Source organism: Chiloscyllium plagiosum, chromosome 18 (assembly GCF_004010195.1).
Source record: "Chiloscyllium plagiosum isolate BGI_BamShark_2017 chromosome 18, ASM401019v2, whole genome shotgun sequence".
Taxonomy (NCBI): Eukaryota; Metazoa; Chordata; class Chondrichthyes; order Orectolobiformes; family Hemiscylliidae; genus Chiloscyllium; species Chiloscyllium plagiosum.
In genome coordinates this window covers 22,899,678-22,913,898 of record NC_057727.1, presented here as the reverse complement: position 1 = coordinate 22,913,898, position 14,221 = coordinate 22,899,678, and the positions used below count along the sequence as shown (strand labels likewise).

The window sequence follows — 14,221 nt, the reverse complement described above, 5'->3', positions numbered from 1 at the left end:
TTTTTGTCCAATGTATGCTGGAGGGCTTCATGACACATATGTAGACAGGCCAACATGGGGCGAGGTCACATTAGATTTGGTACTGGGTAATGAACCCAGCCAGGTGTTAGATTTGGAGGTAGGTGAGCACTTTATTTTATGAAGTGATAAATTGTGATAGTGACCACAATTCGGTTATTTTTACTTTAGTGATGGAAAGGGATAGGTAATATACTGCAGGGCAAGCATTATAGCTGGGGGAAAGGCAATTGCGATGTGATTAGGCAAGATTTAGGATGCAAAGGAAAGGGAAGGAAACTGCAGGGAATGGGCACAATTGAAATCTGGAGTTTATTCAAGGACCAGCTACTGCGGGTCCTTGATAAGTATATACTTATCAGGCAGGGAAGAAGTGGTTGAGCTCAGGAGCCGTGGATTTTTAAGGAAGTTGAATTTCTCTTCAAGAAGAAGAAGAAAGCTTATGTTAGGATGAGATGTGATGGCTCAGTTGGGTGGCTTGAGAGTTATAGGTTGGCCAGGAAAGACCTAAAGAGAGATCTAACAAGAGCCAGGAGGGGACATGAAAAATCATTGGCGGATTGGATCAAGGAAAACCCTAAGGTTTTCTAGAGCTATATCAGGAATAAAGGAATGACGAGACTAAGATTAGGGCCAATCAAGCATCGTAGTGGGAAATTGTAGGTGGAGTCAGAGGAGATGGGAAAGCACTAAATAAATACTTTTCATCAGTATTCATCTAGAAAAGGACAATGTGGTCGAGGAGAACACTGAGATACAGGCTCCTAGACTAGATAGGATTGAGGTACTTAAGGAGGAGATGTTAGATAATTTGTTAAGTCTCCTGGGTTGGATGGGATTTATCCTAGGATTCTCTGGGAAGTCAGGGAGGAGATTGCCAAGCCTTTGGTTTTGATCTTTATGTCATCTTTTTCTACAGGAATAGTACAAGAAGAGTGGAGGATAGCAAATGTTGTTCCCTTGTTCAAGAAGGGGAGTAGAGACAACCCTGGAAATTATAGACCAGTGAGTCTTACTTTGGTTATGGGTAAAGTATTGGAAAGGGTTATAAGAGATAGGATTAATAATCATTTAGAGAGGAATAAGTTGATTAGGGATAGACAACACTGTTTTGTAAAGGGTAAGTCATGTCTCACAAACCTTATTGAGTTCTTTGAGAAGGTGACCAATCAGGTGGATGAGAGTAAAGGGGTTGATGTGGTGATATGGATTTCAGTAAAGCATTTGATAAGGTTCCCCATGGTAGGCTACTGCACAAAATACAGAGGCCTGAGATTGAGGCTGAGTTAGCAGTTTGGATCGGAAATTGGCTAGCTGAAAGAAAGTGGATGGTGGTGGGAAATATTCATCCTGGAGTTCAGTTATTAGTGGAGTACTGCAAGGATCTGTTTTGGATCCACTGTTGTTTGTCATTTATATAAATGACCTGGGTGAGGGCATAGAAGGATGGGTTAGTAAATTTGCTGATGACACTAAGGTCGATGGAGTTGTAGATAGTGATGAAGAATATTGTGAGTTACAGAGAGACATTGGTACACTGCAGAGCTGGGCTGAGAGGTGGCAAATGGAGTTTAATGTGGAAAAGTGTGAGGTGATTCACTTTGGAAGGAGTACAGGAATGCAGAGTACTGGGCTAATGGTAAGATTCTTGGTAGTGTAGATCAGCAGAGAGATCTTGGTGTCTAGGTACATAGATCCTTGAAAGCTGCCACCCAGGTTGATAGGGTTGTTAAGAAGGCATACGATTTGGTTGCTTTTACTGGTAGAGGGATTGGGTTTCAGAACCATGAGTTCATGCTGCAGCTGTACAAAGCTCTGGAGCAGCCACTCTGGGAGTATTGCATACAGTTCTGGGCAGTGGATTATAGGAAGGATGTGGAAGCTTTGGAAAGGGTTCAGAGGAGATTTACTAGGATGTTGCCTGGCATGGAGGGAAGGCCTTACGGGGAAAAGCTGAGGGACTTGAGGCTGTTTCATTTTAGAGAAGAAGGTTGAGAGGTGACTTAATTGAGACATAAGATAACCAGAGGGTCAGCTAGGTTGGACAGTGAAAGCCTTTTTCCTTAGATGGCAATGGCTAGCATGAGGGGACATAGCTTTAAATTGAGGGTTGATAGGTCAAATGTCAGAGGTAGTTTCTTTACTCAGACTAGTAGGGGCATTGAACACATTGCCTGCAACAGTAGTAGACTCGCCAACTCTAAGGACATTGGATAGGCATATGAACGAGAATGGAATAGTGTAGGTTAGATGGGCCTCAGATTGTTTTTACAGGTCGGTGCAACATCAAGGGCCATAGGGTCTTTACTAAGCTGTAATGTTCTCTGTTCTATGTTGTACATGGCCAGAAAAATCATGGAAATTTGAGTACTAGTAAGTTCATAGCATTATCAAATGGACTCCTTCTGTTCTGTTAACATCTTACATAATAGTGCCACTCACCCATCTTCTCCTCATAGCCCTGCACGTTAGCCTATTTCGGATAATAATCCATTCTCTCGTGAATCATTTGATTGAACCTACCTCCACAATATTCTCAGGCAGTGAATTTCAGATCCTAACCACTCACACTAAAATAAAGAAAATTCATGTTACTATTGTTTTATTTCCCAATTATCTTAAGTCTGTGATCTTCAGTTCTTGATCTTTCCAATAGCAGGAATATTTTCTCCCAAGTTACTCTGTCAAAACCTTTCTTCACTTTTGACTTTATCAACTCTTCTCTCAAACATCTCTTCTCCAAAGAAACCTCTCCAACCTATCTCACTAAAGTTCCTCATTTCTGGAACTATTTTTGAAAATTGTTTCTGCATACTCATATCCTGGCACAGGCAGGCAGACCACATGCTGAGCGGTGCTATTTGAAATTCTTTACCGGACTATAATGTCAATCCTTTAACTTTGTTCTAGCTACCTCAGTTCTAAGTTAATTTTTAGACAGTCAGTAATGTGTGTACTTTTCCTTTTATTCCTCTTTTGTATCCAAGATTTATACCTAGGTACTTGTACCTAAGATGGTGTCATTAGAAGACAGCCACTGTAAAAACTTTTCACTATACTCTTTTCTTTCTGTCCTGGAGTACATGCGACAATAAAGGATATTCTATTCTTTCCTAAAGGATAACACAGAGTGGGACCTAATACACCAGTTGAGGCACATTCAGTGTTTTACACCCGTGTTTTAACATAACCTCCATGTTTTTGTATTCTATGACCCTAATAATAAAACCAAGAATTCCACGTGTTAGTGACTTATGCATATGACCGAGCTTCCTCTGATCCTGCACCCCCTTTAGATTAGTGCCCATGTCACTTCATGTCCTTCCTATTAAAATGAACCACTGCACTACGCTCTGCATTAAATTGCATTCACTACTTGTCTGTCCATTCCACCAACTTATCTATCTCTTCACAAAGTTCTGTCCTCCTCACAGTACCCGATATTCCCCAGTTTCGTATTGTCTGTACATTTTAAAATTGTGTCTTGTACATCAGAGTTTGGTTGTTAATATACATCAGAAAGAGCACAGATTCTCACTCTGCTACATACCTTATTCCAGTTTGCAAAACCAACGTTGACCACTTTCCATTTGCTATCACTCAGCCAACTTGGTATCCCTGTTGCTACGGTCCCTTTTGTTCCATGAAGTACACACAGAAGGAACTGATTTCCACTCCTGGTTTTAGGTGGTCCTACAGTTATTTTAGGACCCTGTTAAACAGTTCTTCAAAAGTTGGTAACCAAATTAAAAGGAAGAAGTCTGAAGAAGCTGGGTTAATTTTCTCTCTCCACAGATGCTCCCAGAACTGCTGAGTTACTCTTATCATTTTCCGTGTTGGCTCAATTTATAGTCTGCACTTAGAAAGAAAATTCAAGTCCATTTACACTTGTGTAAATGAGAAACATAATAATTCAAAGATGCCCAATTTTTCAAATGCCAAACAATAGAAGGAAAGGTTAATAAAATGATTTGTGTGTAGTGACAAAAATGTGAAAAAATTAAATTGTCGACTGAAATCTGCTCAAGTGGAAGGTCACCATAGGACGCATTTAGAACCAACTGCCTCAGCCAACAACAGTATTGCTTTGACACATCTCAACTCATCGTTCCCAGTATCACTCATTACTCATTTGGCCGTAGTTTATTTTCTAAATGCTAATTAGCTTCGAGATTCTCATTAGCTGTACTTATTTCACTTCTTCATTAACAATCTGTGAAATACAACCGAAATGTATTATTTTGTTAAACCAATCCAGATATGATACTTTCCACGGTACGTATGGCTTTATTGGAAAGGGTACCGTTTCTGTTTATTCTCATCCAAATTTGTTTCTGTTTCTTAAACAGCCCCAGTTTACAATGTCACGTTAGCATGTTAGCTAATAAAAAAAATACGTTGAGAAAAATCCAGTTTTTTCGGTCGATGGAAATGGCTCTGTCTGAATTTCGGCCAAACTTTTATTATTGCAATTGTTATTCGGTACTTTACACAAGGGATGTGGTTCCATTTGAAAACCATACAATTCGTAAATTATGTACATGCAATGTTGTTCGCTGTGTAATCAGTAATTCAGTTTATTGTGTGCACTAGTTTGGTTCTGCAATCCACTTGTTAGTGCATAACAGTACATGGTAAACTACGTACCTTTTAAACAATCAGTTTAAGAGTTCTTTCGATGTGTCTGCAGATTAAACTAAACTCGACCAAATATTCCGTATCACTTTTAGAAGACTTCCCTTCAGAAACTCGTCCCATCCATACAACAACTTTCTACTCAAAGACAAAACAATATTTACCGTATTTCCTTTTGTCGTAAGTCCTCGAAAAGAAAACTGGAACAAGGCTTGGGAACCAGAGCACTGCGTCGTTTCCCGTTCCCCATATAAATGAAATTATGTCTCATTAAAGCCAACGTGAAAGACTGCGCTTAATCTCTATAACAATGCTTAGATTTTAATATTTTACTGAGTCACTAAAGTTTGGTTTGGATAGTAATCCGAAACTGAGAAATAGTCATTGTGGAGGTGGGAGATGAATGATTGCTTACAATCCAAGCAGTCCTCACAATACCCAATGCATATTTACAAAGTGCCTGTATGAAAATGTGTACAGTGCATTAAATTAAATGAATCCAATTATTTGCTCTGATAACTGAAGCTTCAGAGTTAACAGGAAATTACCTGACCCATCATTATCTACAAAAACCCAAAAGAACTGCAGATGTTGGAAATCAGAAACAAAAACAGAAATTGCTGGAAAAGCTCAGCAGGTCTGGCGGCATCTGCAGTTCTTTTGGGTTTTTGTAGATAATGATGGATCAGGCGATTTCCTGTTAGCTCCCAAAGCTTTTGTTATCAGAGCTAACATTGAAATCAGAGATAACATTTCCAATGATCCTTCCTCAAAACAATGTATGTTTTTGTTCCATCATTATTTATGTGTGACCATTCCCAACAATCCAACATTGTTTGAAAAAACTTGAAATATAAAAGCCACCTTGATGGACAGTTATAGGCTGATGGTGTTTATGGAAGAAAATAAACTTGGAAAAATCAGATGTAGAAAATCTACCAACAGATGAATTGAAGAGGAAAGAAACTTACTTATTTAATTTTCCAGGGAACAGCTCACATCTAACTACCAAATAATCCTTCATGTTAGACTTCATCATGCATCATTTACATGCTACCTTGAAAACTCTAACTAACAATGGAGGTGGACTGGTTGGGCTTAATGTTTTATTTCTGGTGCTATAAAAATTTTTGTTTTTTTTTTAGGGAGGAAATATGCCACCTTTACATGGCTGGGCTTCATGAGATTCAATACCTACAGCAATACAGTTGAGATGTTTGCAAGATATAGGAGCAGAATTAAGCCATTTGGCCCATTGGGTCCGCTCTCCATTCAATCATGGCTGATTTGCTCCTCACCTCATTTTTCTGCCTTTCTCCCCATAACCTTTCAACCCATCATCAATTAAGACAGAAGAACTCAGGGCATGATTAAGGACATGGGACAGGGATATCATAGCAATTACAGAAACATGGCTCAGGGATGGACAGAACTGGCAGCTTAATGTTCCAGGATACAAATGCTACAGGAAGGACAGAAAGGGAGGCAAGAGAGGAGGGGGAGTGGCGTTTTTGATTAGGAATAGCATTACAGCTGTACTGAGGGAGGATATTCCTGGAAATACACTCAGGAAAGTTATTTGGGTGGAACTGAGAAATAAGAAAGGGATGATCACCTTATTCGGATTGTATTATAGATCCCCAAATAAACAGAAGGCAATTGAGAAACAAATTTGTAAGGAGATCTCAGTTATCTGTAAGAATAATAGGGTGGTTATGGTCGGGGATTTTAACTTTCCAAACATAGACTGGGACTGCCATAGTGTTGAGGGTTTAGATGGAGAGGAATTTGTTAAGTAAGTACAAGAAAGTTTTCTGATTCAGTATGTGGATGTACCTACTAGAGAAGGTGCAAAACTTGACCTGATGTACCTACTAGAGAAGGTGCAAAACTTGACCTATTCTTGGGAAATAAGGCAGGGTGGGTGACTGAGGTGTCAGTGGGGGAGCACTTTGGGGCCAGCGACCATAATTCTATTTGTTTTAAAATAGTGATGGAAAAGGATAGACCACATCTAAAAATTGAAGTTCTGAATTGGAGGAAGGCCAATTTTGATGGTATTAGGCAAGAACTTTCAAAAGCTGATTGGGGGCAGATGTTCACAGGTAAGGGACAGCTGGAAAATGGGAAGCCTTCAGAAATAGGATAACGAGAGTTCAGAGAAAGTATATTCCTGTCAGGGTGAAAGGAAAGACTAGTAGGTATAGGGAATGCTGGATGACGAAAGAAATTGAAGGTTTGGTTAAGAAAAAGAAGGAAGCATATGTCAGGTATAGACAGGAGAGATTGAGTGAATCCTTAGAAGAGTATAAGGGCAGTAGGAGTATACTTAAGAGAGAAGTCAGGAGTGCAAAAAGGGGACATGAGATAGCTTTGGCAAATAGAGTTAAGGAGAATCCAAAGGGTTTTTACAAATACATTAAGGGCAAAAGGGTAACTAGGGAGAGAATAGGACCCCTCAAAGATCAACAAAGTGGCCTTTGTGTGGAGCCACAGAAAATGGGGGCAGATAATGAATGAGTATTTTGCATCAGTATTTACTGTGGAAAAGGACATGGAAGATATGGAATGTAGGGAAATAGATGGTGACATCTTGCAAAATGTCCATATTACAGAGGAGGAAGTGCTGGATGTCTCGAAATGCATAAAAGTGGATAAATCCCCAGGACCTGATCAGGTGTACCCTAGAACTCTGTGGGAAGCTGGGCAAGTGATTGCTGGGCCTCTTACTGAGATATTTGTATCATTGTTAGTCATAGGTGAGGTGCTGGAAGACTGGAGGTTGGCTAACATGGTGCCACTGTTCGAGAAAGGTGGTAAGGACAAGCCAGGGAACTATAGACCAGTGAGCCTGATGCCCATGGTGGGCAAGCTGTTGGAGGGAATCCTGAACGTCAGGATGTACATGTATTTAGAAAAGCAAGGACTGATTTATCGCATGATTGAGGTTTTTGAAAAAGTAACAAAGAGCATTGATGAGGGCAGAGTGGTAGATGTGATCTATATGAACTTCAGTAAGACGTTCGACAAGGTTCCCCATGGGAGACTGGTGAGCAAGGTTAGATCTTATGGAATATAGGGAGAACTCAATAGTTGGATACAGAACTGGCTCAAAGGTAGAAGACAGAGGGTGGTGGTAGAAGGTTGTTTTTCAGACTGGAGGCCTGTGACCTCGGTGCTGGTCCTCTACCTTTCATCATTTATATAAATGATTTGGATGTGAGCATAAGAGGTATAGTTAGTAAGTTTGCTGATGACACCAAAATTGGAGGTGTAGTGGACAGCAAAGAAGGTTACCTCAGATTACATTGGGATCTTGATCAGATGGGCCAATGGGCTGAGAAGTGGCAGATGGAGTTTAGTTTAGACAAATGTGAGGTGCTGCATTTTGGGAAAGCAAATCTTAGTGGGACTTATCCACTTAATTGTAAGGTCCAAGGGAATGTTGCTGAACAAAGACACCTTGGAGTGCAGGTTCATAGATCCTTGAAAGTGGAGTCGCAGGTAGATAGAATAGTGAAGAAGGCATTTGATATGCTTTCCTTTATTGGGGTCAGAGTATTGAGTACAGGAGTTGGGAGGACATGTTGCGGCTGTACAGGACATTGGTTAGGCTGCTGTTGGAATATTGTGTGCAATTCTGGTCTCCTTCCTATCGGAAAGATGTTGTGAAACTTGAAAGGGTTCAGAAAAGATCTACAAGGATGTTGCCAGGGTCGGAGGATTTGAGCTATGTGGCGAGGTTGAATAGGCTGGGGCTGTTTTCCCTGGAGCATCGGAGGCTGGCGTGTGACTTTGTAGAGGTTTATAAAATCATGAGGGGCATTGTTAGGATAAATAGACATAGTCTTTTCCCTGGGGTGGGGGAGTCCAGAACTAGAGGGCATAGATTTAGGATGCGAGGGGAAACATATAAAAGAGATCTAAGGGGCAACCTTTTCACACAGAGGATGGTATGTGTATGGAATGAATTGGCAGAGGAAGTGGTGGAGGCTTGTACAATTGCAACATTTAAGAGGCATCTGGATGGGTATATGAATAGGAAGGATTTGAAGGGAAATGGGCCGGATGCTGGCAGGTGGGACTAGATTGGGTTGGGATATCTGGTCGGCATGGACAGGTTGGACCAAAGGGTATGTTTCCATGCTGTACATCTCTATGACTCTAATTAAAAATCTGTCTAACTCCTCTTTAAATTTACTCACTGTCACAGCATCCACCACACTTTGGGAAAGCTAATTCCACAGATTCGCAACCCTTTGGAAAAAGTAGTTTCTCCTCAACCCTGTTTTAATTTGCCAACTCTTATCCTAAGACTATGACCTCTCATCCTAGAAAGCCCAAAAGAGAAAGCATCCAATCTGTCTATTTTATCCACACCTTTTATCACCTTGAATCCCTCAATTTGATCTCCCTTCATTCTTCTAAACTCCAGAGAGTATAGGCCTAAACTGTTGAATTTGTCCTCATTCGACAAACCTCTCTGGATCTCTGGAATTAATCTAGTGAACCTCTTCTGAACTGCCTCCAATGCCACTACATCTTTCCTCAAATAAGGGGACCAAAACTGTGCACAATATTCCAGGTATCGTCTCACCAATGTCTTGTATAGTCGCAACACTACTTCCTTACCTTTGTATTCATTTCTTTTGGCTATTAAAGCCAAAATTCCATTAACTTTATTATCTGCTGTGCCCAAACGCTAGTTTTTTTCTATGACTCATGAACGAGGATACCCAGATCCCTATGTACCCCAGCACCCCAAAGTCTCTCCCCATTTAGACAATAAGTCACATTCCCATTTTTCTGACCAAAATACATGACCTCACAGATATCCATGTTAAACTACATCTGCCACATTTTGACCCACTCCCCTAACCTATCTATATCCATTTGTAAAGTTCTTACTTCCTCATTGCAGTTTACCGGATGCCTACTTTTGTGTCATCCATAAATTTAACGGTACAGAATTCTGTACCTGTATCCAAGTTGTTAATGTAGATTGTAAATAGCTGGGGCCCAAGGACTGAACTCTGTGGCGCCTCACTAGTTACTCCTGCCATCCAGAAAAAAGACCATTTATCATGACTCTCTGTCTTCTGTCCATCAGCCAGTCATCTATCCAAGCTAATAAATTACCCCTAATCCCACATGATCCAACATTGTGAATTAACCTTTTGTGTGGCACCTTATCAAACACCTTCTGAAAGTCCAGATATATTACATCTACTGGATCTCCATTATCAACTTTGCTTGTTACATCTTTGATGGAATCTAGCAAATTAGTCAAACATGATTTTCCCTTCATAAAACCATGCTAACTCTGATCAATAGCGTTCTGATTTTCCAAATGACCTGATATTGCTTTCTTGATAATTGATTCTAGCACATTCCCAACAACAGATATTAAACTAACTGGTCTGTAATTTCCCACATATTGCCTCCTTCCCTTTTTGGCATTACATTAGCAATTTTCCAATCCACTATAAATTTTCCTGTGTCTAGGGAATTTTGGGATATTGTAACTAATGGATCCATTATCTCCGCTGCCACTTCTTTTAATGCCCTAGGATGCCGGCCATCAGGCTCGGGGGACTTGTCTGCCCTCAATCCTAATAGTTTGCTGAGTACCTCTTCCCTATCGATGTTGATTGTTTTAAGTTCTACCCTTTCTACTGCCGCTGACTTGCCCGTTCCAATAAGAATTGACCTCCACCGTGAAAACTGAGGCAAAGTATCGATTTAGCATTTGTGCCATTTCAGTGTTCCCCACTGTTAACTCTCCAGTTTCGTCTTCCAAGAGACCAATATTCACCTTAATGATCCTTTTCCCTTTTATATACCTATAGAAGCTTAACTGTTCTCCAAAATAGCATAGTTATGCTACCATGAGTCTGCAGGGATATGGGAATATCACCAACTCCACACTTTTCTCCAAGTCACAGACCAGCTTTGAAACATAATTCCATTTTTCCATTTTTTTTCTGGGTCAAAATTGTAGAACTGTCTGACTTAACAGCACTTTAGGAGTACAGGTCCTCATGGAGTCCAGCAGTTCAAGAAGGTGGCTCATTCTCACCGTTGGAACAGCAATTTTTAACATTCACTTATGGGATGTAGGCATCACTGACTAGACCAGCATTTATTGTTCATCTCTATTGAGAATCAACCACATTGCAAAGTCATATGTTGACCAAACCAGGTCAGAACAGACTGGGACTTTAGTGAACACGATGGGATTTTGTAACAATGGTTTTATGGTCGACCTTAGTCAACCTTATTATTCTAGATTTATTTTATTGAATTGAAATTTCTATCATGGTGGGATTCAAAACTAAGTCTCCAATACATTAAACCTAGGTTCTGGATTGGTTGAATCTCTTAATTAGACATGACCAGCTTGTCAGCAATGTTTACATTTAAGAATGAAAACATAATAATTGTTTAGCATGTAAAAGAAATGATGCTTTGGCAACTTCATCAAGAAATAATTTCCAGATGAACTCTGAGGACATCCAACTTGAACTCATTCTTACCTCATTGAACTTACGTTTTCTGATTGCTTGTCAAAATATCAGGTTTCGTTTAAATAGAAATTTCCTTCAACTAAAAATTGGCACAACTAAAGTCATGATCTTCAGTCACCATGACAAACTCTGTCCCATAACCACTGACTCCCTGCCGTTCTCTGGATGTTCATAATCTTGGTTTCATATTTAATCACAGGATATGTCATTACCGAAACCAAATATTTCTAACTCTGTAACCTTACTCAACACTGCCCCTGCTGATTTGCTGTTGAAATTCCAAGACTAGACTACTCCAACATGCTTCTGTCCTGAGTCCCATATTCTATCTGCCTTGAACTGAAGTAATTAGACTCCTAATTCACAATAAGTCTAATGCATCATTCACCCTGAGCCCACAAATCCATACTGATTTTCTCATTAAACAAGACATTAATTTAAAATTCTCATACTCATTCTCAAATATCTCCTTGGTCATGTCTTTCTCTAACTCAATAATCTTGTTCAGAATAGAACACTTTGAAGTATCAAGACTTCTTTTAATTCTAACCTCTTGTCCATCCTGATTTTATTGTTCATCTATTAATGGTGATGTCTTGAGTTATCAGGGGCCTAAGTTATGGAAATTCCTCCTTAAATTTCTCTACCTTTGTATGATGCCATTGAAAACCATCTTTTTAACTGAGTATTTGGTCCTAAAATCTAATATCACCACATGTAGGATTGTGCCAACATCTTCTTTACATTATTCCTGCGGACTTTGTTTTTTACATTATAGGTATTATATAAATTCAGATTGTTGTTCTGGTTGTTGAAGCTTTATTCATATATAAAAACCATGAGAGCAGAAAGGCTTGAGAACCAGTGAGAAGACGAGCAAGACCTCCATGTGAAATATAAGCATTGACTTAGACCATAAGCATTGACTTAGACTAATGGGGCTAAATTGTAAATTCTGGGTCCATAGTTTATCACAACCACACTGGGCATGTCCTTAGAGTGGATTGTGAACAATTAACATGCAAAAGCACATTTACAGCATCTTTTTTACTTTCATGTGTTTCAAACGCCAGTAACTAAGTTTCAATCACCAACAAGGTTAAGATTTGTTTATTGCAAAACTACTACTGCAGCTATTGTTCAGGTAAAATCGATATGATTATTAATACATAAAAAAAGATTAAAAGTTAGTAAGTCTGAATTCTTACAGCTGGCTTTTGTAGTCAGATCACCAGAGGTTGCTCCTGCAGGTGGATTAAGTAGTACAGGTATTTGGAGTGAGTGAAGTCTCCTTAATTATGCTTTTATGGAATTGAAGGTTGGGGATTTTGGAAGCCAGTAGCAGAACATCAGACCTAACTTCCTCTGATTCCCTCTGTTGAGAAACAATGATTGCTTTGAAATGTTTCTGTCATGATCTGAGCACAAAATAGTTTTTGCAATCAGTCTTTAGAAAAACCGAAATGGCTGCCGTTAATTTCACACATGAGTCATGGTTCCACATGCAAAGGAGTTAATTATATTGAGGTCCGTTTACTTCTGTATTCTTGTGTTGTGTCTGATGGTTTGTGTATCAGAATAAGTGTAAAAGACACAACATGTTAGCATACCATTAGGAGGCATGCTCATGATATAATTACTGTATCATAACAGGTGACCTGTGGTTAAAAAGGTAGCAGACTCCATATTAATACAGGTCACATGAAGCAAAATGCACTAATGGAAACTTGCTATTTTTTGTAATCAAATAGTTTAATGTCAGCATAGACACTGAAATGCCTGTAATTGGTTCCACTCCTACTGCAAAAATATATACAGCTCGGGTTTGTTGAATATAGGAGACCTCATCTGAAAAGACAGGAAAGAAGGAATGGAACCTCCTTTGAGGAGTATCCTGTGCCAATCCCCCATAGTGTTACCCTTCCATTCCTCGACCTTTATGACTCTCTATATCTTCATGTCCAAACCTGCAATCTTCCTGTCCTTCCTACGCTCCCTGGACCAGTTGTGGCTGATGGATTCTTTTGTAGATATCAGAGCTGATTCAGAGTTTGCACTTCTAAGGATGCATAGTTTCCAGTGAGACGTGTTTTTAAATCAAAACTTTGATGAGGGAGCTTTCAGGGAAAGGGAGAGAGACGAAGATGTTGCCCATGTGGCTGTTGCCATCTGTTCAAAACTCCAGTAGCTTTATCACACCCAGAAATAGGCCAGGTGTCTTTTCTCTGAAAGCTCTGTCTTTGTTGTAGTTCTGGGAATTTGTGTTGCAGACGTTTCGTCCCCTGTCTAGGTGACATCCTCAGTGCTTGGGAGCCTCCAGTGAAGCGCTTCTGTGATGTTTCCTCCGGCATTTATCAGGATTTGTATCTGCCACTTCCGGTTGTCAGTTCCAGCTGTCCGCTGCAGTGGCCGATATATTGGGTCCAGGTTGATGTGTTTATTGATTGAATCTGTGGATGAATGCCATGCCTCTAGGAATTCCCTGGCTGTTCTCTGTTTGGCTTGTCCTATAATAGTAGTGAGAGAAAGTGAGGACTGCAGATGCTGGAGATCAGAGCTGAAAATGTGTTGCTGGAACAGCGCAGCAGGTCAGGCAGCATCCAGGGAACAGGAGAATCGACGTTTCGGGCATAAGCCCTTCTTCAGGAAAGGGAGAGAGTAATAATAGTAGTGTTGTCCCAGTCAAACTCATGTTGCTTGTCATCTGAGTGTGTGGCTACTAAGGATAGCTGGTCGTGTCGTTTCGTGGCTAGTTGGTGTTCATGGATACGGATCATTAGCTGTCTTCCTGTTTGTCCTATGTAGTGTTTTATGCAGTCCTTGCATGGGATTTTGTACACTACATTGGCTTTGCTCATGCTGGGTATCAGGTCCTTCGTCCTGGTGAGTTGTTGTCTGAGAGTGGCTGTTGGTTTGTGTGCTGTTAAGAGTCCTCGTAGTCGCAGTTGTCTGGCTGTCAGTTCAGAAATGTTCAGAAACGCCACACTCACAGGAATCCGATTCACTCGAGAGGAAGAAAAGGACAACCAACTCCCATTCCT

At 40.2% G+C, this 14,221-nt stretch overlaps 1 protein-coding gene across 1 annotated transcript in view; it reads right to left on the bottom strand.

Annotated features, from left to right (window-relative positions):
• Positions 1–4,720, bottom strand: part of hrh1 (histamine receptor H1) — a 39,824-nt gene extending 35,104 nt beyond the window's left edge. The window contains exon 1 of the mRNA XM_043708633.1: positions 4,666–4,720. The gene's annotated coding sequence lies outside the window, so the exon portion shown is untranslated. The remainder of the gene's footprint in view (positions 1–4,665) is intronic.
• Positions 4,721–14,221: the final 9,501 nt, after the last annotated feature.